Below are 26,257 nucleotides of genomic sequence, written 5' to 3'. Positions count from 1 at the left end.
GTCAGAGGCCCCACCCAATCGAATTGCAAGTCCGACCACGGAGTGGTCTCACCCTTTTCCTGTAGGGGTGCTCTGTGCGTAGGGTTGGACGGCTGAAACTGACAACAAACCAAGCAACGCTCGACGTGGTCCGAGATATCACGACGCATCGCCGGCCAATAAGCAACCTGGCACAGGGCACCGAACGTGGCCTTGACGCCCTTGTGACCGGCGGATGGAGAGTCATGAGCCTGCAAGATCATGTCCCTCCTCAGCGGTTTTGGAGTAACAAGGACAGGCGGCGAAGGAGGCTTGGCGGCGTGCATCAGCAGCCCTTCGACGACCCTCAGCGTGGACCGCACACGAAAGAGAGAGCGAAGCTCTGGAACGGAATCAAGCTCGACGGAAGTCGGTAGTTGGGTTTTAGGATCAGAAATGTACTTGATCATCCTGCTGATAGCAGGGTCCCGGGATTGAAGACTGACAAGATCGGTATCCGAGTAGGCAGGTTGAACGGCCACCGCACCTTTGGGTAGTCCCGAGTTGGACGTTTTAGCAGCCCGAGCTCGAGTAACAACACACACCTGGTTTTCATCAGGGAAAGACCACACATGTCCATCAAGCCACCCGGGTTCGAAAACCCACAGGGGACCATCGGTCGCGCCCTGTTTGGCCAAAGAGTCTGCAAGGTCGTTCAACTCCTTTTCAGGACCGGGTGCGCGAGAGTGACCTTTGACTTTACGCCAGTAAATGTGCATGTCGAGTGCAGACACCAGAATGTCACACGCCCTGAAGAGGGCCTGATTTTTGACGGGCTTCCGGCTAGCGGTCTGGAACCCGTTACTCTTCCATGTTGGTAGGTGACACAAGAAACTGAGACGCGCGTAGTCCGAGTCAGTGCAAACCACCAGTTCACGGAAGCCATGGTCCCTAGCGCTACGTAGCGCTATCACGATCCCCGCTACTTCAGCATACTGTGAGGTCTTTCCACCCAGAGAGTAACAACGGGACTCCCTGCGGTCACCGTCTACCCAGACGACACCCACGCCCGCACAAGGCGCGGAGCCGTGCCGAAAAGCACTGCCATCCACGTATACGGTCGGTAAACCCGCACAGTACGACTGGTCGTAGTAGTGGTGGTTGCGGTTTAGAAGAGCCCGAGGGGGCCTGGCTGGCGGGACTGACGCAATGGCGTCGTCCGAGCAATGTTGGCACGCAGCCAAACCCATGCCAAGAGGGCTACGTCGGTTCTGGGCGTAGCGCACCTCGATGTCGAAACTTTGAAGAGCCAGCAGCCACGAAGCGATTCGTGAATTGGTCACCACACCATCCCTGATGCGCTGACTGTTAAGGAAGGTCACCGGCTGGTGCTGTGTCTCAATGATGATTTTCTGTCCGCCAATGTAGTTCGCAAAGTACTTAACTGCCCACATGGTGGAAAGCAAAGCCTTTTCACAGTCCGAGTATTTCAACTCAGGTCCAGTCAAGAGCTTACTAGCATAGGCCACGACACGCCTGTCGCAGTCATGAATCTGGTAGAGACCAGCACTCAAACAGTGAGCTGAGAAACCAACCTCAAGATGGAACTCCTTGTCACAGTCGGGGAGCGCCAAGCACGGAGCCGAGCACATGGCGGCCTTCAGGTCATCCATGGCCTGCTGGTGCCGCTCCGCCCACTCGAACGCCACATCCTTCTTCAACAGATCAGTCAGAGGTCGTGCCAACTCAGCGTAATGTTCCACGAACTGACGCGAGTAGTTGCAGACCCCCAAGAAGCTGCGAAGTTCGGAGACGTTCGTCGGAGGTGTGATGGTGGCAACACCCTGAATCCTGCCAAGCTGAGGCTGCACTCCCTGTGGTCCCACAAGGAGGCCAACGTACTGAACTTGCGACCTGCACCACTGTCCCTTGGCGAGAGAAATCTTAGCACCCGCCGCCGCGAGCTGACCCATGACATGGTCCAGCTCGGCCAGGTGGTCATCCAATGTACGTCGACGAACAAGAATGTCGTCGACATAGATGAGCGTCCCACGCTCTCGAGCATCGGGGCAGGCCTTGTTCAAGAAGATGTTGAACTCAGCCGGCGAGTTGGAATAACCAAAAGGACACCGGGTGAAGGTGTACTGCCGGTTGGCAAAGGAGAAAGCAAGTTTGTGTTGGTCCGATTCGTGGACGGGAATCGTCCAGAATCCAGACGCAATGTCAAGGGTGGAAAAGTACTTAGCATCTCTCACTCTCGGAAGCTCCTGCTCCAGGCGTGCCATAGGCCACCTAGACAAGGGGACCTGTTTGTTGAGTTGCCGGTAGTCAATGGTAAGTCGCCACTTACCATTAGGCTTCAGTACCGGCCACAACGGAGCCGAGTAGGTGCTGTTGCAGGGTCGAATGACCCCGTTAGCCAAGAGGCTGTCAATGATTTCCTGGACCGGTTCTATGGACGCCAGGGGAATCTTGTATTGCCGCACAAAGGACGGCGGTGCATCTGGCCTGGTAGGAATCCGGACTTCATGGATAGTGGTCAGACCACAGTCCAAGGAGTCAAGTGAAAGAAAATCCTGGTACTTTAGCAAAAGTTGTCTTAGCTGGTCTCGCTCGACATCGTTGGTGAGAGCATCTGCTTGGTCTATGACCTTCTCAATCTGTAGCAGAAGTTCCGGGGGTCTACCCGGTGGCTTCGAGAGTGGTGGTGAGGTCGAAATCGCGTCCCCCCGCGAAAGATATGCCACCGAAGGGCGTCCGCCTGTGTCAGGCCACGGTTTGTACGGCTTTGGCTTCCGCACACGTGCAAACAGTTGTCCGGACGCACCGCTGATTCTAGCGTCAAGGCGTTGGAGACAGTCCAACCCTAAGAGCATGGGAATCGGCATCCCCTCGGTGATGTACACGAGGTGTTTAAAGGACATGCCTCCTATCGAGATGTTGACCTCAGTCGTCGCAGCCGCGGTTGAGGGAGCGCCATAGAACTCGTCAAAATCTTTTGGGCCCGAAATGAGTGTGGGGGGTGAGCTGTCCTCCCCCCTTTGTTCGCACATGCTGCTGTAAAGAGCTCCGCTGATGAGCGAGATGTCCGCTCCTGTGTCCAATAACGCGACACAGCGATGTCTCTGATTTACAGTGACCTCCACTGCGGGCCTAGTAGACCCCTTCCTCCCGACCAGAGGTGCAAGCAAAATTTTCTCAGCTACGGCGGTGGTAGTAGTGGTACTGCGGTCGTCACCTGCGGGTTCATCGCCTAACATCGCCACGGATGGAACGACCGGAGAGGTGATGTCGCTTTCCTTTGAGGTGTTGTTGTTTTCCTGTGAATCAGAACCTGTGAAAACATCAACCTGCAGCATTTCAGTCTCATTTTGTGGCTTCTCAGGCAAACCCGGACCTGCAGCCCGTGTCGCCTGAGAATCACGCATGAATTGTTTGACGTCCTCGCCGTCTTTCTGAAGAGCGCAAATCATGTTCATCATGTTAGTCATCATGGGAAGGAAAGTGTTTTGAATCGCCGCCAGAAGTTGGGCCTGAAATTGCATCGCTACCTCTGAGTCCATTTTCCAAAATAGTAAATAGTCTTTTCCTGTTTTATTTACTAATTTACCCTCCTAATTAGATGTTTACTTAGAAAAAAAAAACCTTACCTGTAGATTTTTTAAAGAATTAGTTACAGGGAAGCTTGGCTGGTGAATGAATATTTTGGGCAAAATTGTTCAATAATGCCAAAAAATATCATTGTCATTTGACCTGCCCAAAATGGCAGGTCGAGCTACGTGTCGGGCACCTAAGATGGCGGACCGCCGCGCATGCGTCGTCCGACACCCGGCCTGGATCCCCGTAGCAATCACACGATTCTGAACACTGGAGCGTGTTTCAGAACCGCCGCTAAGGTTACCTTAAAGTACTCCGTACCGGAAGGTTTAGCGGATTAAAGGACGCAGTTCCGCTGCGTCGGAACGGCTAGAAAGCTCCGCGGGACGCGTTCCCGAGCCTTCACACCGAGAGTGGCTAGTTAGCTCGTCGGCTAATGCTAGCAAACGCCCTGTAGCGATCAGGGTCTCAAAATTGCCTCGATCAACCAACGTGCCTCTCGCTCCGTGATTGAAAGGGTCTTAATAGTGTACGCAATCTGGATTCAGTACCGCTCTGCGGGTGTTCTCGGCTGACAGCGTTTACCGAGCAGTCAAGCAACGGCAGGTGCTAACGAGAATTCCGACTAAGAACAGCGCGAATCCTGCGCTCATCGAATGGAAATAAATTTCCGACGGAGTCTTCTGTCTCCGATTACACAAATGGACGCACACAGTGTCACAAACACCACGACAAACAATAAACAGACGGTTCCAATGCAATAAAACAGGAGAAATGTTTACCCTTAGATGTAGGCCTCAAAATGGCCACCAGCACACGTCAGCACTTAAGGTGTTTTGATGAAACAGCGCCTCCCGTTGGAGGGTGATGAATGCGCACCCCCCTTTCTAAGAGCTGACTGAGGAAGCGCTCGCCTTTTTCTTATTCTCTAACACACAGACACAAAATGTCTCAAAGTCGGCACAAAATGTAACAAACTGTGCAGAGACTCCTGGCTGGCTCGCCATATGTAACGGAATCAAAGTGATGTAACTAACCAAAGTTGTATTTTAATACACTGTTAGTAGTTCACTTTTATAAACAGAAGAATAGGCTGTTTTTATCATCAGGGAGTTTAATTAAACACTCTGTATTGACTTTGAGACAATAAAAGAGAGAGAGATGGGATCGTTTGAGAATCTTTAATTTCTGAATTATAAATTCTAAACAATCTACCAGGACTACTCTGTGATGGATGAGAATGGATTCGGATGTTGTGTTGGTGCGTGTGTGTGTGTGTGTGGGTCTGGTTCAGATTCTCTAGGATGACGTAATCGAATCTGGTCGTCTTTGTTATGACTAGATATCACGAGGCTTATAAAGTGATGACATGAGCCGCTATTTTGCCGTGTACGTACCCAGTGGGGTCTCCCAAGTAGATCAGGAATTGCCAGGTCTGGAAACCTCGGATGTACGATGGAGCTGTCGGTGCAGCGGTCACAACGTTTCAAAACCCGTCTGGAGGGTCGGCCCGGTACGATTCAGCAGCGTCAGCAGTTGCTCTTATTTTGAAAGGACGTCGTCTGGTTGTTAAACGACGAAAATCTCCCGTTTCACAGTTCTTAGTTTAAAGAAAACGCATCCGGCCAGGCTGCGCTTGTCTTTAGGATGATGGTGAATAGAACTGAAGTCAAAATGGAACTGACTTAAAATGGCGTTGCCTTGTTTTATATCTCTGAATTGTTGATAAGTTTCAGTAAAGTAGATTGGACACTTGAAGTCAACACCAGATTCTCCTGCGGCAGCCGAAAGCTCTGATTGGTTGGAACAATGTGTCATGCATTTCTATGGAGATGAGGATCAGTATGTCTGCACCGTAGTCCTGGTTTCATTAAACATAATTCATGACATATTTATTTCACAGATCATTCACTTGATTATTGTTGATCAACATCTGTTTTGCTTAATAATTTTAATCACAAATAAAGTACTTTGATTAGGTAAAGCTTCTTCTTCTCCTTCGGACTCTTCTCCTGGAATGTAAACAGTCTGAGGAACAACCCGACCTTGGTTTTTCTACACGGTGTTATTGTGCCCAGGGGCCAGCTGTATGGAGTTGAAAACCATAAACTTCATAACCTTACATAGGGTTGCGAAGTCTCCATGGATCAACAAGGTCATTCTGTATCATAAAATCTGAAAATGTTTTAGACATAGATGATGGAGTCAAATTACGAGGACCAGAACGATCCAAGCTTGGAACAAAAACACAATTCAGATCACCACCAAAAATAAGCAAATGTGTATTCAGAAAGGGGATGTTACTTAGTAATTTATTAGCGAATTCAGCATCATCAAAATTCGGGGCATATACGTTTACCAACAAAACCTTTTTCTGCATTAGGGTGCCAGCAACAATTATGTATCTACCGTTCCCATCAACGATAACATTGGTCGAAGAGAATTTAACTTTCTTATTGATGAGAATGGCCACTCCTCTAGCCTTTGAATTGAAATTTGAGTGAAAAACCTGACCTACCCAAGGACAATATAACCTATGTTGATCCTTAATACGGAGATGAGTCTCCTGTAAAAAGGCTATGTCAGAATTCAGACGTTTCAAGTGAGTGAAAACCTTAGATCTCTTAACAGGGTTACCCATACCTCTGATATTCCAACTAATAAACCTAAGAGGCATACCTGACCCAGCAATGCTGGGGTCTATATTACCATTAACCATTCATAAAAAGGAGAAAGAAAAAGACAAAACCAAGATGCAGGTGGCCATGAAGAGCCAAGTGGGACAGCCCCCCCCCCCCCCCCCCCAACCCCCCCCCCCAACCCCCCCAACCCCAACACACCCCCAACCCCCCCCCCCCCCCCCCCAACACACCCCAAGTCTCCACAAAACAAAACAAAGGAGACAGCAGTGTACCCCAAAGTAGCAAAAACAATGGTTCACAGAAGTGATTGGACTAACTGGCGTCTAAATACAAGATAAAAGCGAGAGAGGGAACAAGAGAGAGAAAAGAAAAAAAAAGAACCACAACCTCTCACCAACTTCTCTACAGTATAACAGTGTGCGCTTAACAACATACCACCTAGTCCTTTGAACTCTCTAGAGTATATCATATAATTCAGTCTCATTAGTTAACAATGAAAATAAAAGGAACCAGCACACCAACAGTATAATAACTGGCACAGCGGTCTAAGAAAACAATGCACAGGTGGCGTTAAACCTAACGAGAGCGTGAGCACTTAGTTACATTACAGCATCAAACTAAGAGGCTATTCAGGCTCACCCAGAGATCAAAGTTTTAACATAATCACTTGCCTCTTCTGCTGAGACAAAGTCCCTCTCAACACCCTTGTATGTGATGCGGAGTCGTCCTGGATGAAGCAGGCCGTACCGGACACCTTCAATGCCACGGAGTTGTTGCCTGACCGCGTTGAATGCAGCACGAGCCCGTGCCACCTTGACGGTGTAGTCGGGGAAGATTGAGATGGTTCGGTCTCCAACTTTAATCTGTCGGCGTTCTCTAGCACGTCGTAAAATGTCAACACAATCAGTGTGGTAATGAAACCTGCATATAATAGCTCGTGGTCGGTCGCCAGGTTTAGGTGTAGGCTGGAGGGTCCTGTGTGAACGATCCAAAAGCGGCTCCTTCCCCAGGTCGAATGCTTCTTTTAGCAAGGAGGCTACGGCAGCAGTGGTGGACGTGTCAGGGCCCTCTGGTACTCCTATTATCCTAACATTGTTGCGCCGCGACCTGGACTCCAAGTCTTCACACTTGTTTTCCAGCTTGGCTACATGAGCAGTGAGGCTCTTGATAGTAGTTTTCATCTCAGCAACATCATCAGAGCAAACAGTCAGTGCATGCTCCATCTCCTTGACCGTACCTTTTAGCTCGGACATGGTAGAGTCAATGGCAGCTTTATCGATCGCCAGCTGCGTCTTCACAGCTTGCAGGTCGAACTTAATGGTGGACAAAGCATCACCCAGAGTGTCCTGAAGTTCTTTTTTAAAAATGTCAGCAATATCATTCCTCAACGAAGCAAGCAACTCGACCTTGAGAGCCTCGATATCAGGGTTAGCTTGGCCCAAGGGAAACTTTGCCGGAGACGGCGGCTCACTCGAGGGTGTGGCCGCGGTTTGCAAACCAAGCTTCAGTTGTGTTTGAGTAGCATTGCGGGTTTTTACATTTTTTGCTGCCATTTTATGCCGAGCCGATTAAAACGTCCCAACAAAATAATTCAAAAATCAGAATTAGGACAAGAAATATGGTCAAAAAAGCGCAAAGGAATATCAATTTAATCGAAGTCGGCAGGAGCTCCCAGACTCGCGTCCTACTCCATCGTCTTCCTGCTATCTGTCATAAATAATATATGTTTTACCTGCTAATCATGAAATGAATAAAATGTTATATTGAATCATGGAATAAAGAAAATATTTATTTTTTTAATCTATTGACTTTTGTATATTAAAATATTCTTTGTAAAATCTAAACACACTCCTCTTCAACAAAAAAAAAAAGGTCGTTCTCGACATTCACCATTTTCAACGATTGCCTAAAACAGTATTACTACCTAGTCCAGTAGGGGCTTTGGATATCCATATATAAGCACTGACTGATAAGTGGGTGTCCGGGTTGGACATGGCCAAATGGGATATGCCATGGGGGTACAAAATGTTGTACAGAATCTTGTTTGTGTGTAACCCCAACTGGTAGTCCCAGATGATAGCAAGTTGGAAAACCCAGCTCATCATATGTGCAATGCTTTGGTGGTCGTCGGTCCCTCCTCCTGGGCCTCTCTAAAGCCGGGCATACACTGTGCGACTTTTTCACTTTTTTGAGCCGATTTTCCACTCGTGCGAGAATCCACGAGATCGGGACGAGTTTTGCGCTGAGCGTCTTGTAGTGTACAGGGGGTAACGAGAGGCGATTAACACCACGTGACCAGCTACCGATCAGCAATCGTGAGCTCGCACGGACTTCTGGCGTGTTTAATATTTAGCTCGTCCCTCGTGAGGGTATCGCACTGTTGAAGCGGCGCTGCGAGCAGCTGCGACCCAAAATGTATCAGAACCGCTCACGGCGCGTGCGCAATCATGCATCAACACCGCTCGCCTGCTATTTCCCTAATAACACACGTTGTTTTGTTTTTGTTTCTACATGCTTTTTTACTCACAAAGATTGTCTAGAAAGCGTGTTTGTCGTGTTCATGTCAAATTAAACTGATCACAAAACACAGATTTACTTTCTTTATTTCGTTTTCCTCATCCAACCCCCATAAATCCCTGTGTGTCCCCCTGCAGCACTCCCGAAGGACAACCGGCAAAACAAGACAAATAAGTCTGACGTGTTGTGTAAAAACTGCAATTTTTAGCATATTTTTAGGGCCGACGTGTTGCTACCAGACGTACAGTGTGAGCATTCAGGTCGCATCCGAAAACTGGGTCATTCAGTGTGAACACATGACTCGTGAGATCTGCCCTGCGAGGAAGTGGTACAGTGTGAGCTGAAGCTGAGTGCTACGAGTGAAAAAGTCGCACAGTGTATGCCCAGCTTAAGACCTGTTCACTTTCAATGGAATGTTCCAGTAAAGGAGGTGGAGTGGGCAGTGGTTCAGGGTCATCTCCAAAATTGCCCAGTTGTTCTGCTACTCCGTCATGTAAATCAGCAGTGTCCGGATTGTCTTCCACATCCAACACACTCCCACTTTCCTCTTCTTGTGACAAAATCCACTTTGCGATTTGAATCGGTGGCCCCATTGGTCTGTTCTGGTTGGACGTGTGAGCATGGGTGCTGAATGTGCTCAGGATGTAGACAGAAAAATGGTTCATCATCCGAATCTTCATCACTGTCGGGATCTTGTTGACTTTGAAGGACATCATCTCTGTTCAATCTCACATTTTTTCTTCATGATCTGTGAACTTTCAATGGAGCCTCCAATGGTAGATGATCACAGGGGAGCAACAGGTTGGGAATTAATATTCTACTGTTTCTCCCTTTACCCTGTTCAGGTACCACTTCATAAACTGGAACTCCTTGTTCACTCTACATACCACTTTGTGGATGACGTCCTCCCAGTGGTTACGGAGCTTGCTGGTCCCTCCTCTTGGAATCAAATTCCTTACAAGAACGCAATCTCCAGGTTCCAGTTCTGAGCTCATCATCTTGCGATTGTGATTCCTTTTCCCTCTGTCAGCTGATTTTTTCACATTGCTCTGAGTTATCTCATATGCTTCTCTCATCCCTTCTCGCCATTTGCGCATGTACTCCCTGTGATCAGGTGTGAAGTGTTAGGTGTCAAGCGAAAGAGTGCATCAACTGGAAGTCTTGGGGTTCTTCCAAAGAGGAGATAAAATGGAGAATATCCAGTCACTTCACATTTCGTACAGTTGTATGCAAAATCAGCCTGTTTAAAGGGACTTTACGGAGTTTTGAATTTTTATGCTCGCGATTGCCCCCTCAGGCCAAAAGCGTAACGGCAGCTTCAATAGTAGGCTCGTGCACGAGACGTGCATGCTGTACGTGCACAATCCTTAACGAAAATAACAGCTGAGACAGTCCTGTGTGTGTGTGTGTGTGTGTGTGTGTGTGTGTGTGTGTGTGTGTGTGTGTGGGTGTGTGTGTGTGTGTGTGTGTGTGTGTGTGTGTGTGTGTGTGTGTGTGTGTGTGTGTGTGTGTGTGTGTGTGTGTGTGTGTGTGTGTGGCCCGGAGGCAGAGGACATGAGAACAAGCAGCTAATTAATGAAATAATTTGGTTCTGTACCTTTCTCTTCAGCACAGCCGACAAAGGTTTATGATGGGTCAGTCCTCCTGCATGCTCAGATCATTCCCTTCCCTTGCTTGAAAAATTGTTCCAAAATGAAAGTTGAACCCACATCTTTTTTATCTGTGAATTCAATGCCGTTTGGCGAGTCGTAAATAGAAATTTGGTCATCTTACTGTAAAATAATATACCATTAATGTAAAAAATAAACTCTGAATAAACTATGTTCACTTCTAGAATCGTACCCCAGTCTTCTGCACAAGAATCCGATGTCTTACTAAGTGAGCTAAAGCACCAGTGACAACTTTTGTGTCTGTAACATCTACATCCTTGATGACAGCTGAAACAACGTTCAAAGAACGGTTCGGAGAGAAAATGGCTATTTTGTTGCTAATTTGCAGGAAATATCTAGAAGAAAGTAGCTAAGGGTCCTCAGAAATGTAGCTAGGTTCATCACTAGGCGTTAGGAACAGCGACAAAGTCGCTGAGTTGGCACTACCTCACTCTCTGCTGCTAAAGCTACTGATACCAAATGCTACGGGCGATGCCTGAGCGTGAACGCGCATGAAGCAGCCTGCTCGACCCGAGCATCTCTCTTTTTCTGTGATTTTACAGAAAATTAGGCAATCACAGTAAAAATGCCAGGGCTCATTCTACAGGACCAGGGCATTGCAGGAGAATTTATTAAGAAGAAATTTATTATTTCTATACATGTTTTCGCTGTCAAACTTCCATAATGCCCCTTTAATGAGTCATTCCAGTTAGAATTTTGTTTGTGTGTCAATGTCCTCAGCATTTGCAAGAAAGTACGATTAAAACGCTCAACCTGGCCATTGACTTCGGGGTGGTATGGCGTGGTGCGTGAACTCATCACTCCGGAGACCTTCTGTAGCTGAGACATGAGCTGGTTTTCAAATTCACCCCCTTGATTGTGATGAATGCGTCTAGGCAATCAGAATCTTCAGACATAATCATTAAAAAGTTTGTCTGCCATAGTCTTTGCAGATTTGGAGGTTGTAGCATAAGCCTGAGCGAATCTAGAAAAATGGTCAGTCACAACTAATATATATTCATACCCGCCTGGAGACCTGTCAACATGAAGACAATCGATGGAGACTAACTCGAATGGCTGAGTCGTAACAATATTAGTTACTGGTGCTCTGGTCCCTCGACTTGGTATCATCTTTCAGGCATGTACAACACAGAGTCACATAATGTTCAATCTCATGGTGCATGTAAGGCCAAAAAAATCTGTCACGTACCAGTGATGTAGTACGGTCAACTCCCTAGTGCCCCATATCTTCTTTTTTTTTTTTTTTTTTTTTTTTTTTTTTTACCGTGTCCTGTCTGGCTGTGAAGCAAACAGAATTGATGTCTGAATGCTGGTGACAAGCCTTACAGATTTACTCTCAGGTGGAGCATCAAAGCGTCTGCTTTTAATGTCACGGCTGATACTTCAAACTTTATGGTTATTGTTTTTGAATGCTTTGTAATTCCGACCAGACACGGAGACAGAGGTGAAAGAGAAAGGAAAAGACAAAAGGTGGGGAGAGGGTGGGGGGTTCCACAAAAATAAACAATAATGAACAAGAGTCTACCTCTAGACCTGCAGAAAAAGACAAAAAAAGCAAAAGAACAAAAAAATGGGACACAACAACAATACAAGATCAAGCTATCATTGCGTCAACTTGAAGAAATATATAATCAACATTGCTTAACTGAAGAATCACGATAATAAATCACAGTGCATTAAGTGCCCACCATAGTCTTAAGACCTGTGTTTAACGTGCCCAAGCCCATACTTTTGAGAGCACCATGTGAGCACCTGTGTGTGTACACGCGCTTGTTTATTTAAGGTTTCTCTATAGGAGCGTCCAACAGAGAGTGTGAGGGACGACAGATCCACCCCCCAAAGATGCGCAGAAGACGGGGGGAGCTCCAAGTCTCAGAGATCCAGGCGCTGCTCCAGAACACAGGAACCCCAAGGAGACTGCAAACAGAAAGCCCCCCACCCCCACCCCCCACCCCCCGAGAGGCGCAGAGGATCGCCCCGGGGGGCCACAACTGGCAGTCGGCAGAGTCCCGGGAGACATCAGCGGCAAGCCCTCAGGCCCGCCCGCAGCCTCCCACCCCCTAGCCGGCCGAGCCCGGGACCCAGCGACCCGGGACCCAGGGGCGACCACCCCCGCCGGGGACCCAGCAGAGCCCAGGGACCCAGACCCCACCAGGCAGCCACCGGGATCTATCAGGCAGATGCCAAAATCTTAAACCCCAAGACCCGGTTGCCACGAATACTCAGGCAGACCAAGGCACAACCCCTCACACCAGGTGTGGCAGGGGGAGGGGGGACGAAGATCTATATCATCAAGAGAAGTTCCAGGAGAGGGTAGGAGTCAAAGGCCCCACCTGAAATATACAGCCATACACAAACACAGTCACACACTCCCTCCCTCATGCTCACGCATGCACATACAACCCAAGACTTACAAAAATGCATGCCAGACACCCACTCATGCTCCTCATACACACCCTATTCACTCTGGTCCCGGTACTGCTGCACATTGGGTACAACCATCACCGGTAACCAGAGTTTGACCCTTTCTGCTGGGGTGCTGATGAGCAGGCTCCCCCGGCCAACGCTGAGCACAGCAACCTACCACCCCAGACCCCTACCAGATGGCCAGATCTCCCTCCTAGCCTCCAGCCCCAGGAAGCCAAGCAACAACAGAGGTGGCTAAGACCCCTAGTCTCCCTCCGCCTGCTCCAATATAGTGTTGTGTGATCATGAGGTGTATTCCATGGCTGTTGTGAGCGGACAGTGTGGGCATCATCCGGCCTATGTCAACTGATGCCACCGCACCACCCCACTTACACCCTCAGCCATCAGTGTCTAAGTGCGGTTTAAAATTGGAAGTGGGCACCGGCACCCGGGAGGAGGCTGAGATATCCCCCTGCCAAATGCCGTTGAATGTGCTCACACCCAAGGCCCTAAGTGTGTGTTTGTGTGGAATGTCGTCAGTGGAAGTGTATAAGGTGCAAATAAAATTGGGGGGGCAGGTTGCCACAGGAATGCGGAAATGGGGTCCATACCCGCACTCCCTGACTTGCCCACCCCCCAAGGTCCTATGTGTATGTTTGTGTGATGATGTGAGGGAGCAGGAGGAGAGAAATATGCGGGGATGGGGAGAAATGGCTGGTTGGGCTTAGCCCTCCAGGGAGCCAGCTTCCCTACTGGCCCCAATAGGCACCTCTGTTGTCAAACTGCCACCCAGGGCATGGAGACCCTAGCCCATCCTGCCAGGGCCCAAAGCAGCAGCATTACAGAGTGTTGGGGTTATTAGGAGCGAACAATTAGTAAGCTTCAACTTACTTTTGGATTCTTCAATAAATTCTGTAAATATGTAAATATTTACTGATTTATTAATTAATTAAGATATTCTTAGATATACGGGGCACCATTCCCCTTTTACCGGGGAAAAATTGAATCCAAAACTCTTATCAGTCTTTCTTGAAGTTCGTAGAATCCTTGGAGCAGAGACTTCTCTTCGACACAACAAAGCTGCTGGAGACGAAAATCTGAATTTTATAACGTTTAATTAACAATTTGTCAAATGAATAAACAGTGGCATAAATGAATAATAACCATGTGATATAATAAAAGGATGTATATTCAAAATAATGTTCAAGGTGTTTGTGTGGTGTGTGTGAGTGAGTGTGTGTGTGTGTGTGAGATGAATGGGTCTTTGTTTCCCCAGAGTAGGTGGGGGGAGGGAGCTGTGAGTGTGTGTGGGGCTCTTCCCCTCCCCTCGCATTCAACAGGAGACCTGGATGTGTAAAGTTTTCTACTTTCCCGAACACTTAGTGGCTTAGAATCACAGTAAAACTTAACTCAAACACTTCAAAAGTTAACAAACAACAAAAGGGTCACTTGTAAATTATTTAATCTAAAAGGAGTCGGCAGCCTGGCCAGAGCTGACGACTAAAGATATTAGCGATGATCAATAAGCAGTTTATTCTTTCAAAATGACCCGAAGGACGAATTGGGAGCGAAAGAGGAAAACACGAAGCTACTTTTTAAGCAATAGCGCGGTTTTATTGCTTATTCTGGACTATAGAGGAAACGGGAGAAGAAAAGGAGAGAGAAAAAAATGAGTTTTCTGATCACCTGAGCAGCAAGGCGTCCCCGCTGTTATGATTTGACGGTTCTCCGTTTTCTCCGCAGTTTTCAGCGTCATCCGTCGGTTTAATGCTTTCTCCGTTGTTTGGCTCCACGAGTGTTTCTCCACGGCTGGACATAAAGAGAACGAAGTTTCTTTTGTGCTGAGTTTGACAACTTACAGCGTCTCTGAGAGCTGAATGGAGCTCCGCTCGTTCCCAGTCAGGTCCCGATGGAGTTGAGTGTAGTTTCCAGCGGTTGCGTGGGCTCAACTTGGCACTTAGAGCTTCCGCGTGCTCAAGTTGACGGAGCGTTGACAAGCGTGTCCTTACCGCCAGGTATCCTGGGCAAAAGAACGAGGTTTCTTTGTCTCTGCTGAAGATTTATGGTCTTAGTTCGCGGGAAAAGCTCCACGGCTTCCCGCACATGCGCAGAACGTGTTTCTGGTACTAGGCGGTGACATCATCCCAATGCTTCCGTGTGCAAAGCATCATGGGAAATGAAGTTTCTTGGCGCTGATGTGGTTATTTGCTTTTCAGAGCAATTTAAGCACAGTCATTTTGGAGAAAATCACTGCATAGTAATTTCCTCATGAGGTCAGACCCTCAACATTCCCCCTTTTGGTTTCGGGGATCGCGCCCAAAGCTCGATCGTCGGAAGCACAGATGGGTTTGTTCCTCATGAACGTAGGTCGACTTGATTGTCGGAAGCACAGGTGGGTCTGTCCCTTAGGACGTTGGTCTCCGTGGACGCCTTTGTCTTTGGTCTTTGTCTTGGATCCTGGCGCCTTTGGTCTTTGATCCTGGTCAGGCACAAAGAGGATAGGAAACGGGATAGTCCCCAACGCGCATAACGAGAAGAAGCCACTCACGCAGGTGGTACGCAATGATGATGTCGTCCATGCGAGAGGTAGTAGTGTAGAAGGAGGAAGGTCGGTGGGCGGTTAACTCCACGAGTGGACACAAAGGCATCTCACCGCCGGCCATACAGTTCAGTTTATGGAGCACGCGGTGATGTACGAGGTCCATAGTTCGCAAACGCGCATTGACCTATGTGGTCCCAAGATTCCCCCCTTTTTGGTCCAAAGGGTGGATCAGGACAGTCTTTGGGCTAAAACAAGGACCATAAAACTAAGAGGTACTACAATGTGCTGGTGCGTCAGACAGAGTCATTGACAGACTGAGCTGGGCCGGCACATAACCACTAGTTAATATGTGACCAAGTAAGAAACAAAAATACAGAAAACCCAAAAAAAAAATACATATAACATCCAAGAAAATTCATAGCAACCTTGAGGTCTCATAAAATACATTCTTAGGTCATACAGTCAGTGTGTAGCTTATAAAGAATGTGACATACTGCAACACTCAGATAAATATGTGAGGTAGACTAAATTGAGAACTACTTTTAGGGTTACAGAATAACAAAGAAAATGTTGCTCACCCCCTTTAGACAGGTGTGGTACATTCACGCTTGGAGTCTCCCCGAACGCGGTTACGAGGCACACCGTAGGTGAGCAAGTGCATCTTATCTTGGAGTTTATTAACACGCCTGTAGGCGGAATAAGCTATCACGGCCGTGATGAGCCATTCCATCCCCAGGGCGACCAATGTGCAGATTAAAGTCGTATAATCTGTGTCAATGTAGCGTCTTGGGCGTCAAAGTAAGTTCACGCGGGTTTTGTGTGAACTTAGCAAATTTGGTTCCTTCAATCAGTAATTGTTGGTCAATTTCTAAATTGAAGGCAAAGTTATAACCCTGGAAAGCGTCCATGATCTCAATCTCTGAGTCATGCTGTTCGAGGTTGAGGTGATGGAGTGTCAGGTTTCTAGTTCAAAGTGGAAATGCCTACCGTCCTTTCAAATACCAATGTTCAGCATCGACCTAAACCTATAGATGTGAGGTGTCACAATTATGGGAACGTTTAACAGGAAACCGAGTTCTAATTTTTTTTCAACGTGAATGGGAATTGCACTGCCTAGGCTGTACGCTAGGCGGATTTGTGAAAGGTGCACAGTAGAGGGGTAGCAGCTGTCAAGCTATCTTTGAGCAGGTCCAGTGGTACCAAGTACGGGGAAATACGACTTTCAACCAAGCTGTCCAGCGTGGAACTTACTTCCCTGAGCAGGTCCTGCATCAAATCTCTCACCACTCATGTGTACACAATATCCTGATGTATGGTTTCAGACAAAGTCTTGATTGCACGTAGAGATTCATTAATCAGAGCAGAATGTAGGTTGACAGTTACAAGAGTACCCTGTAAGGTTTTAGTAAGTACTTCCTGTTAGCGTTCTAGGAGGAGTTTCTCTTGGTTAGTGAAAATGACGGCGGGGGGGGGCTTGGTTCTTTGTCGGTTAGTACATGTTAGTGGGTTAAACGTGCACTTCCCCCCTTTTCCATTTCCATGCATAGAACTATGTAGCGACTACGTCTACCTCCTGCGGGGAGTCTGGTCTCTGTACCCGCGGGGACGGTTTGACGTAGGGTTTGATTTGGTTTGCATGCACCCATTTGTAGACAGGCTCCTGTCTCGCTTTGGTGATGCGTAACCTGTATGCAACTGGAGAGAGTTTTGCCACGATCTCAAATGGTCCTGACCAGCAGGGCAGGAACTTCTTAGGTTTGCGTGCCGGTTGGGCGAACCGAAAGTAGAATACTTTGTCACCCACCTCGTATTCGCGGCTGGTTGTCTTTTGGTCGTAGTAGGCTTTAGCGCCTTCTACGTTGGTCTCCAGTTTCTTCTGAGCGTGCGCGAACGTAGCTCTAAGGTGTGTTTTCAAGTCTGCCACATACTGATGAGCGGTATAGGCAGTGGCAACACTGACATCCTCTGGGTGATACAGGAGGTGCAGTGGTAGAGTCATCAGTCTGCCGGTCATCATCTCAAAGGGCGTAACCCCCGTGGCTTGCTGGGGAGTGGACCGTATGGCCATCAGGACCAGAGGGAGCTTGACGTCCCAGTCCTTCCCAGTGGAGCAGACGTACTTTTTGAGCATGGAGACGACCGTGCGGTTCATCCGTTCGACCTGTCCGGATGACTGTGGGTGATAGGGGAGGTGGAATCTCACTTCCACTCCCAAAAGTTCAAACAGGGACGTCATTACACTGGATGTGAAATGAGTTCCTCGGTCAGAGTCAATGCAGAGTGGAAGTCCCCATCGACTGAAAACGTGGTTAATCAGCAGTACAGCGGTTGTGACGGCTGTATCGTTTGGCGCTGGAAGGCACTCCACCCACTTCGTGAAACTGCAAGTTATAGTTAGCATATATTTGTTTCCTCTTGCCGATTTGGGAACCGGTCCAACCCAGTCGATCTGCAGGTGGGACCAAGGGAAGGTTATTCCCCTGCGTTGCAGTGGTGCTCTAGCAAGCGGCTGGGAGGGTTGAAACTGGGCACAGACGAGGCAGCCTTGGACATAGCTGTGTACGTCCTTGGACATCGACGGCCAATATGCTACTTCTGTCAGTGACGCGAGGGTAGCTTTTGCTCCGCGGTGACCTCCAACCGGAGTGTCGTGGGCGTAGGCAAGCATCACTCCTCTGTGGTCGAGTGGAACAACCCAGCGCGGCGGGCTTTGGTCGTCACGCATGTAAACTAACAAATCGTTTTGTAGTTTCAGATGCGCGAGTTGACGATGCAGGGTTACCAAATCTCGACTATCTCCAGTAGGTGGTGACGGTTGTTTAGACATCGGGCCCTTTTGGAGAAGCTCGCGGATGAGCTTCAGGTCAGGATCTTGTTCCTGCATAGTGACTAGGTCCGCGTCCTGTGGTTGTCTGCCTAGAAACACGGGTACCCCAACGGTCCGAGGTTCGTCTGCCTGTTTAGCATGGCGACGAGTAATCGCACAGACCTCGTGAACGGCCTTGGGTGGAAGCCACTCGTCTTTGAATTCCCAGCAGGTTCCCTGGTCAGCACCGAGCTTAGCAAGGCGGTCAGCTTCGTCATTACCATCTTTCTCCGGACCTATGGTCCTGGAGTGACCTTTGACCTTTTTCCAGTAGACCATTATGCCTTTCTCAGTGGTGAGCAGATCACACGCTAGGAATAACTCCGAGTGTTTCACATCTCTGTTCCTGGCGTTTTTCATGTGGTTCTCCTTCCACATGGGGAAGTGAGAAATGAAGCTGTGTCTAGCGTAGTTTGAATCTGAGCAAAGGACGATTTGAGTGATGTCCAAGGCTGCCGCCTGCTGGAGGGTTATCAACACTGCAGCAATTTCGGCGTACTGACTAGACTTTTGGCCCAACCGGTAGTGATTTGGTTGCTTAGTGTCACAGTCCACCCAAACGACTCCAACCCCGGCACGGAGCTGGCCTTCGTGAAGGTAGGCGCATCCGTCAGTGTAAACTTTCGGAAGCCCTTGGCAAACATTCTCATCAAAGTAGCGATGATTGGATGCGGTTGGGTAGACTGCGGCAGGTGTGTCCAGGGGGCCCATGACGGAGTCAGAGTCACAGTGCTGGCAGCCTGCTAGCCCTTGTCCTAGCGCTAGCTTGGTGTTCTGACCATACTTGACCTCAATGTTGTATCCTTGGAGCACCATCATCCACGTCGCAATGCGGCTGTTTGACACTCTTCCTTCGCGCAGACGCTGGCTGTTTAGGAAGGTGACGGGCTGATGACACGTTTCAATGATCACTTTCTGTCCACCGATGTAACTACGAAAGTGTTCGACGGCCCAGACTGTAGAGAGGAGAGCTCTCTCGCAGTCTGAGAACTGGAGTTCCACCTTGCTCAGAGGCTTGCTGGCGTATGCCACAACTCTCATGTCCTGATCGTGTTTCTGCTTCAAAGCAGCGCTCAGGCAGTGAGAGGAGAAAGTCGCCTCTATGTAGAACTCTTTATCCTTGTCTGGGTAAGCCAGACAGGGTGCGGACGCCAACTTCTGTTTTAGGAACTGGAAGGAGAGTTCTTGGGGTCTGTCCCACATGAAAGGTGTGTCGTTCCAAAGCAGCTCAGTGAGGGGCCTCGCTGTTTCAGCGTACTCCTCAATGAACTGTCTGGAGTAGTTGCAGACTCCGAGGAAGCTCCTGAGTTCAGTCAGATTAGCTGGGGCTTTGATGTCCTGAATGGCTCCAATGCGTCCCGCTTGGGGCTCGACTCCATTAGGGCCAACCAGCAGTCCAACATACTCCACTTTGGTTCGACACCACTGTCCCTTGAGAATCGCCAATTTAGCTCCGGCGTCAGCGAGCTGTTGCAGCACGTGACGGAGTTCGGCCAGGTGCTCCTCGAAGGTTCGACTCCTCATCAAGATGTCATTGACATATATGAGGTTCCCTCTGGAAGCAGCATCTGACATGGCTTTGTGGAGGAAGATGTTGAACTCGGCAGGTGAGTTAGAGTAGCCAAAGGGGCAGCGGTTCCAAGTATATTGGCGATTTCCAAAGGAGAAAGCCAGTTTATACTGGTCCGCCGGCTCAACCTTCATGGTCCAGAAGCCGTTGGCTATGTCAACCGTAGAGAAGAAACGAGCATCTCTGACTCTGGCTAGCTCCTGATCTAAATGGATCATAGGCCACCTGGAGAGAGGTACTTGTTTGTTCAGTGCACGATAGTCTATGGTGAGACGCCATTTCCCAGTCGGTTTCAGAACCGGCCAGATGGGAGAGTTGTAAGTGGAGTTACACTCTCTGATGATGTTTTTCTCCTTCAGCTGATCGAGGATCTCCTGGATCGACTCATAAGCAGCGAGGGGAATCTTGTACTGACGTACAAAAGTAGGAGGGGCATTTGGGTTCGTCGGAATGCGAACCGTATGCAGGTTTGTGAGTCCACAGTCCAGGGAGTCCCTGGATAAGATGGACTGAAACTCATAGAACAGGCTTCTAAGCGCTGCTCTCTGCTCCTCTGACTCCAGCGCATCCGCTTTGTCAAGCTGCTGGCTGACTTCGGCCTCGAAGCCGTCATAAGGTTCAGAGGAGGAGGGTCTCTGGTGTTCCGGGCTTTCAACCGGTGACTCAGAGGGTTGAGTATTTATTGCAAAAACCGTTAGACACTGACCGCAGTCAGTATCTAAGGTTGCACTGCAAATAGGTTCCTCAGGAAGGGCTTCATGCCGCTTGATGGTAATCATTTGTGAGGGGAAAGTACTGAATGTGTCTACACCAACCTGTCTGTCGTTCAAGAACAACGGAAGTTGTCCGATCACGGGGACTGAAAGTTCGAAGTCATGGAATGAGCTATCTATCAGCATGCCCAAGGGCTTTCCTGCCGGCATGTGGATAGGACTCCGGGTCGGATTTTCGACCAACAAGTAGGCAGAACGATTGTTCAGCTCCAAGAGTGGCGTGCCACAGACGGCTAAGTTGAGCTCCAAGAAGTGTGGTGATGGCTGGAAGAAGGCCTGTGTGCCTGGCAGCTTCTGATGCTTCATCAGAGTCAGACGAACAGGCACTCCTTTGACCAGTGGGGGCAGAACCGTGCTGGCCTCAACCACTGCACGGCAGGCCTGTGGAATGGTCTGACCGGACAGCAAGTGTTCAGGGCCTTCTGAGCCAGGCTCAGAGGATGGTCTGGCCCGGGCCCAAAGGACTTGATTGCAAGTGTCCAGCTGGGCACCGAGTCGAACCAGCAGATCTGCTCCGATGAGTGCAGGTGGATCAAGCTGTGGTATGATGCTGAATGTATGTGTGAGCTGTCTTGCTCCAAGTTGGATAGTCAGAGAGCAGACCTCTGGCGCTTTCAGGAGCCTCTGCGGCCAAGTAGGTGACAAGAGCCGATGGCTACGTGTCACACTGACCAGAAGGGGGTCCTTCTGACGCAGGTGTTCAAACGTCTGCTGGCTGATGGCTGACTTTTCAGACCAAAGAGCAAGGCGAGCATCTGAGATGTGGGTGCAGTTGATGGTAAGACCACCAACTATGTGTGGTGCATATGGCTGCAGGCTGACGTTCTTCAGCGAGCAGAGAAAAGATGAATGTGCGCGGAGCGGAGTTCCAGGAGCGGTTTCCTGCCTTTGCAGGCGGTCATCGTCTGTGGGAGCCGTAGGGAGGGGCATGACCTTGGAACAAGGGTTTTGCGGCTCACTTATGCTGACTTCAAGAATGGAGGATGGTCGGCTGCTATCTGGGTTCCAGGGCTTAGGTGTGTCCACCTGGGCCCACAGTTGACCCTTCTGGCAGTCGATGAGGGGAGTTAGACGTTCAAGCAGGTCCTGACCAATGAGAAGTGGTTCAGTGTCTAGCTGGCAGACATAAAACGGGTGAACCAGAGTCATGTCTTGGAAGGTGATATCCAGCCACGCCCGGTGAGTGATACACTCCCGGGTCTGGGTGTAGCTGGTGATTTTCAGGTCACAGGGCTCTACCTGGACTGGTTTCCCGAGTGACCGCATGGTGTCAGACACGCGATGGAACAGTGTGGAGCACATCAGGGTGATTTCTGAGCCGGTATCCAGCAGAGCATCAACCTGTATGCACCCACCTACGTTGGTGCTACAGTACAAACGGCGAGCATGATCATGGTTTGTTAAGTCACCAAGGAACTTCAGAAATTTAGTATCAGGTTTCTCTGGGGAGTAGATTTCAGGAGACTCCTGTGATCTACCAGTAGTGTTCCCCCAGCTGATCAGGTAGGTCCTGGCCACGCTGGGAGGTTGAGCCACGCCTAGTCATGCGGACGTTGGCTCTGGGTCTGGCTTCTTAGAAGCAGACTTTGGTGCAGGGGTCTCATCTGCAGATCTCAGCTGTTCCTTCTGTTTAGCTAGGAACTGCTGAAACATCTCCTGGAGGTCGGCTTTGGTCAAGTACTCACCTGCGGACTTGTGTTCGGGACCTACCTGTGGGCGGCGCTCCGTAAACCTTCCACTGTTCCGACCTACTTGGCGTTGGTTTTGGTTGGGCCACTTCCTGTCTGATTGTCCAGACCTAGGCAGCCAATCAGCACCCCCCCTTCCCCTGTTGAGGAGATTGGGACTGCTCTCGCGGTTTAACAGGTCTAGGTTTAGCAGATTTTGGCTTAGTGGGTGGAGCTTCTGTGCCTTCGAGCTCCAAACGCGGCTCGGCGTCGGGAGCTAGGTGCATGACGCTGTGACGTGCGTCAGGCTTTTGGGGCTTTCCGCCGGCTTCCCAAGCCTGTTGGGCGTATCTCCTAATCTCCTGAGTTGTCAGTTTTTTCATCCGACAATACATTGAGACTTCGGAGCGAACACACTCGTGCAGGTTGTGAATGAACAGGGATCTGAAGGCAGGGTCTTCCTCGAGCCCAGGGCCGTTTCGACCTTGGAAATAAGCACTTTTGAGTCGGCGATAATACTCTCTGGGGGGTTCGTTTCTCCCGTGTTTGATGGAGAAGGCCCCCATTGTAGCTGACGCAGAGTCTGCATACGTGGCGTATTCATCCCTCAACGCTCGGCAGAGCGAGGAGTACCAATCACGAATGTCAGGTGGTAGAGTTTCCATGAAACCGTGCACCGTTCTAGATGTGGTTTTCCAAATTAGCTTGAGCTTTTCCCTTGAAGAGGGTGCTGGAAGATCAAGCAGACAACGTTCTATCTCCCTGAGATAATCGTCGACATTGGATTCATTGGTGTTAGGATCAAAGCGTTCTATGTCTTTAGCTAGCGATTCAATTTGACGTACACGGAGCCCTGACTCACGGTACGGCGCGTCATCCTCTGACTCTGACCCAGGGTCTGTCTCAGAGAGCGCTGGATATCGCTGGTGTGCTCTGGGCTCCCAATGTTGACTCCTGGGGCCCAAATCGGGGTTCGGCATGCTGTGACGGGCTGCTGGCACGTCACGTGGGTGTCCTGGGAGGTCCTCCTCCCGGGGCACGTCTGCGTAGTATGCTCTGTCATGCAGCTGGTTATCGGCATGCCGAATACCGGAGTAGCTAGGATGGGTAGATGGTTGAGGTGCAGCTTGGGCTTGTGCATAACCCCAGCCGGCACCTTGCACCCTTCGTGGACTGGGGGAGCGGTCTAAATAGAGGTGCCGCTCAGCTGGTCGACTTCTCACAGATTGAGAAGGCCGTGAAGATGAGGGTGGTGGTCCAACCTGGGGTTCGAGGCCGAATTGCCCTCGGCCCCTAGATGGTCCTGAATGCCCTAGAGTGTGTGTAGGGAACGGGGCCGAAGGTTGGGACAGATGAGCTTCATCTCTCCCCTGCGGCGTGCGTCCGTCCAGAGAGTCATGGTGTTTCCCCCCTTCCCACTGTCTGTTGTCATCAGCAGAAGGGGGCGGGGTCTCCTCCCCATCTTCCCCAGAATCGGTGTTGTCTTCCTCCTCGTCATCCTTCTGCCTTCCATTTTGCTGCCTTTCAGCTAGCATGCTCTGGAGCTTCATGATCTCTCGATCATGTTGGAGTTCTCTCTGATAGAGGATCAGGGCTAACTTAGCTAAGTGAACCTGGATTGGTTTTGTACCATCCGGGTTTTCTATTTGATCAATTACAGCTTCTAGCTCGTCGCTACGCTGTTCTTCAGTGAAATCCCTAGAAGGGTAGTCGGGTTCTCGAGCAACCGCGACCAGTTTGGACAATATTTGTCCAGAAAGTAGGCCAGGTTCATAGTCGTGGGCCGCAGCGCCACCTGGTTGCTGGGAGTTGGTCAGTTCACTACTCTGTCCCTCCATTTTAACAACCGAACCAAAAATAGCCTAGTAGAGCTTCTGCAGATAGCTCAAAGCTGCACCTTTTGGCAGCAACTGCTAGTTTTGTAGCAGAAAAACACTAAATTAACCTTTGTGCGCACAGGTTTTAGCGTTTTAAAATTGCACGGACTGCCGTGACTGACGCTTAAAATACTATTCCTTTCAGTATTTTAGCAAAAGCTGGTGCGTTGCCGTAGCAACGTCTTACAACACTTGCAGTGTTAAATATGCTAGTTATTCCTTCAGAATATTAGCAAACAGGGTGTTATCAGTCTTTGAGTGAAGGTTTCAGTTAGTTATAATAGCCACTGTGAGTTAAAGTCGCTAAATTAGCAGTTAATTTTAGCCTAAAAGGGTTAGTCAGAATTACTTACACACTGCACCTTTAATGAGGAACTGAATTTTAACCTAAAAGGTTAGCCAGAATTAATTACACGTTGCACCTTTAAGGAAAAACTGAATTTTAACCTAAAAGTCAACCAGAATTAATTTACACGTTGCACCTTTAAAGAAGCACTGAGTTACTGGTGAGAGTTCGATGCAGCTTCCTGCTCAGTGAAATCAGCACCACTCTGTTGCTGGTTCAAGGCTGAACAACTGATTATTTTTAATTCAAGCTCTTTGGATTTATTTGTTTGTTTGTGCCGGATAGAAATCTCTGTGTATCCAAGCCTCACACGGCCGCACCAATAAAAATGTTGGGGTTATTAGGAGCGAACAATTAGTAAGCTTCAACTTACTTTTGGATTCTTCAATAAATTCTGTAAATATGTAAATATTTACTGATTTATTAATTAATTAAGATATTCTTAGATATACGGGGCACCATTTCCCTTTTACCGGGGAAAAATTGAATCCAAAACTCTTATCAGTCTTTCTTGAAGTTCGTAGAATCCTTGGAGCAGAGACTTCTCTTCGACACAACAAAGCTAATGGAGACGAAAATCTGAATTTTATAACGTTTAATTAACAATTTGGCAAATGAATAAACAGTGGCATAAATGAATAATAACCATGTGATATAATAAAAGGATGTATATTCAAAATAATGTTCAAGGTGTTTGTGTGGTGTGTGTGAGTGAGTGTGTGTGTGTGTGTGAGATGAATGGGTCTTTGTTTCCCCAGAGTAGGTGGGGGGAGGGAGCTGTGAGTGTGTGTGGGGCTCTTCCCCTCCCCTCGCATTCAACAGGAGACCTGGATGTGTAAAGTTTTCTACTTTCCCGAACACTTAGTGGCTTAGAATCACAGTAAAACTTAACTCAAACACTTCAAAAGTTAACAAACAACAAAAGGGTCACTTGTAAATTATTTAATCTAAAAGGAGTCGGCAGCCTGGCCAGAGCTGACGACTAAAGATATTAGCGATGATCAATAAGCAGTTTATTCTTTCAAAATGACCCGAAGGACGAATTGGGAGCGAAAGAGGAAAACACGAAGCTACTTTTTAAGCAATAGCGCGGTTTTATTGCTTATTCTGGACTATAGAGGAAACGGGAGAAGAAAAGGAGAGAGAAAAAAATGAGTTTTCTGATCACCAGAGCAGCAAGGCGTCCCCGCTGTTATGATTTGACGGTTCTCCGTTTTCTCCGCAGTTTTCAGCGTCATCCGTCGGTTTAATGCTTTCTCCGTTGTTTGGCTCCACGAGTGTTTCTCCACGGCTGGACATAAAGAGAACGAAGTTTCTTTTGTGCTGAGTTTGACAACTTACAGCGTCTCTGAGAGCTGAATGGAGCTCCGCTCGTTCCCAGTCAGGTCCCGATGGAGTTGAGTGTAGTTTCCAGCGGTTGCATGGGCTCAACTTGGCACTTAGAGCTTCCGCGTGCTCAAGTTGACGGAGCGTTGACAAGCGTGTCCTTACCGCCAGGTATCCTGGGCAAAAGAACGAGGTTTCTTTGTCTCTGCTGAAGATTTATGGTCTTAGTTCGCGGGAAAAGCTCCACGGCTTCCCGCACATGCGCAGAACGTGTTTCTGGTACTAGGCGGTGACATCATCCCAATGCTTCCGTGTGCAAAGCATCATGGGAAATGAAGTTTCTTGGCGCTGATGTGGTTATTTGCTTTTCAGAGCAATTTAAGCACAGTCATTTTGGAGAAAATCACTGCATAGTAATTTCCTCATGAGGTCAGACCCTCAACACAGAGCCTCACGGAGTCCGAGGGCACCAACCCAGCCCCACCCCAGCAGAACATCTA

At 48.8% G+C, this 26,257-nt stretch overlaps 2 long non-coding RNA genes across 2 annotated transcripts; both read right to left on the bottom strand.

Annotated features, from left to right (window-relative positions):
• Positions 1 to 13,886: 13,886 nt before the first annotated feature.
• On the bottom strand, positions 13,887 to 15,814 carry LOC139062724 (uncharacterized). The gene is made up of 2 exons (XR_011516293.1): positions 14,650 to 15,814; positions 13,887 to 14,599 (listed from the first exon to the last, which is right to left on the bottom strand). It is a non-coding gene; the product is annotated as an uncharacterized lncRNA (long non-coding RNA).
• A 9,197-nt stretch (positions 15,815 to 25,011) lies between these two features.
• On the bottom strand, positions 25,012 to 25,855 carry LOC129164898 (uncharacterized). The gene is made up of 2 exons (XR_011516292.1): positions 25,773 to 25,855; positions 25,012 to 25,722 (listed from the first exon to the last, which is right to left on the bottom strand). It is a non-coding gene; the product is annotated as an uncharacterized lncRNA (long non-coding RNA).
• Positions 25,856 to 26,257: the final 402 nt, after the last annotated feature.

Source organism: Nothobranchius furzeri, chromosome 14 (genome assembly GCF_043380555.1).
Source record: "Nothobranchius furzeri strain GRZ-AD chromosome 14, NfurGRZ-RIMD1, whole genome shotgun sequence".
In the NCBI taxonomy this organism is placed as follows: domain Eukaryota; kingdom Metazoa; phylum Chordata; class Actinopteri; order Cyprinodontiformes; family Nothobranchiidae; genus Nothobranchius; species Nothobranchius furzeri.
This window is presented reverse-complemented; position numbering and strand designations above follow the sequence as displayed.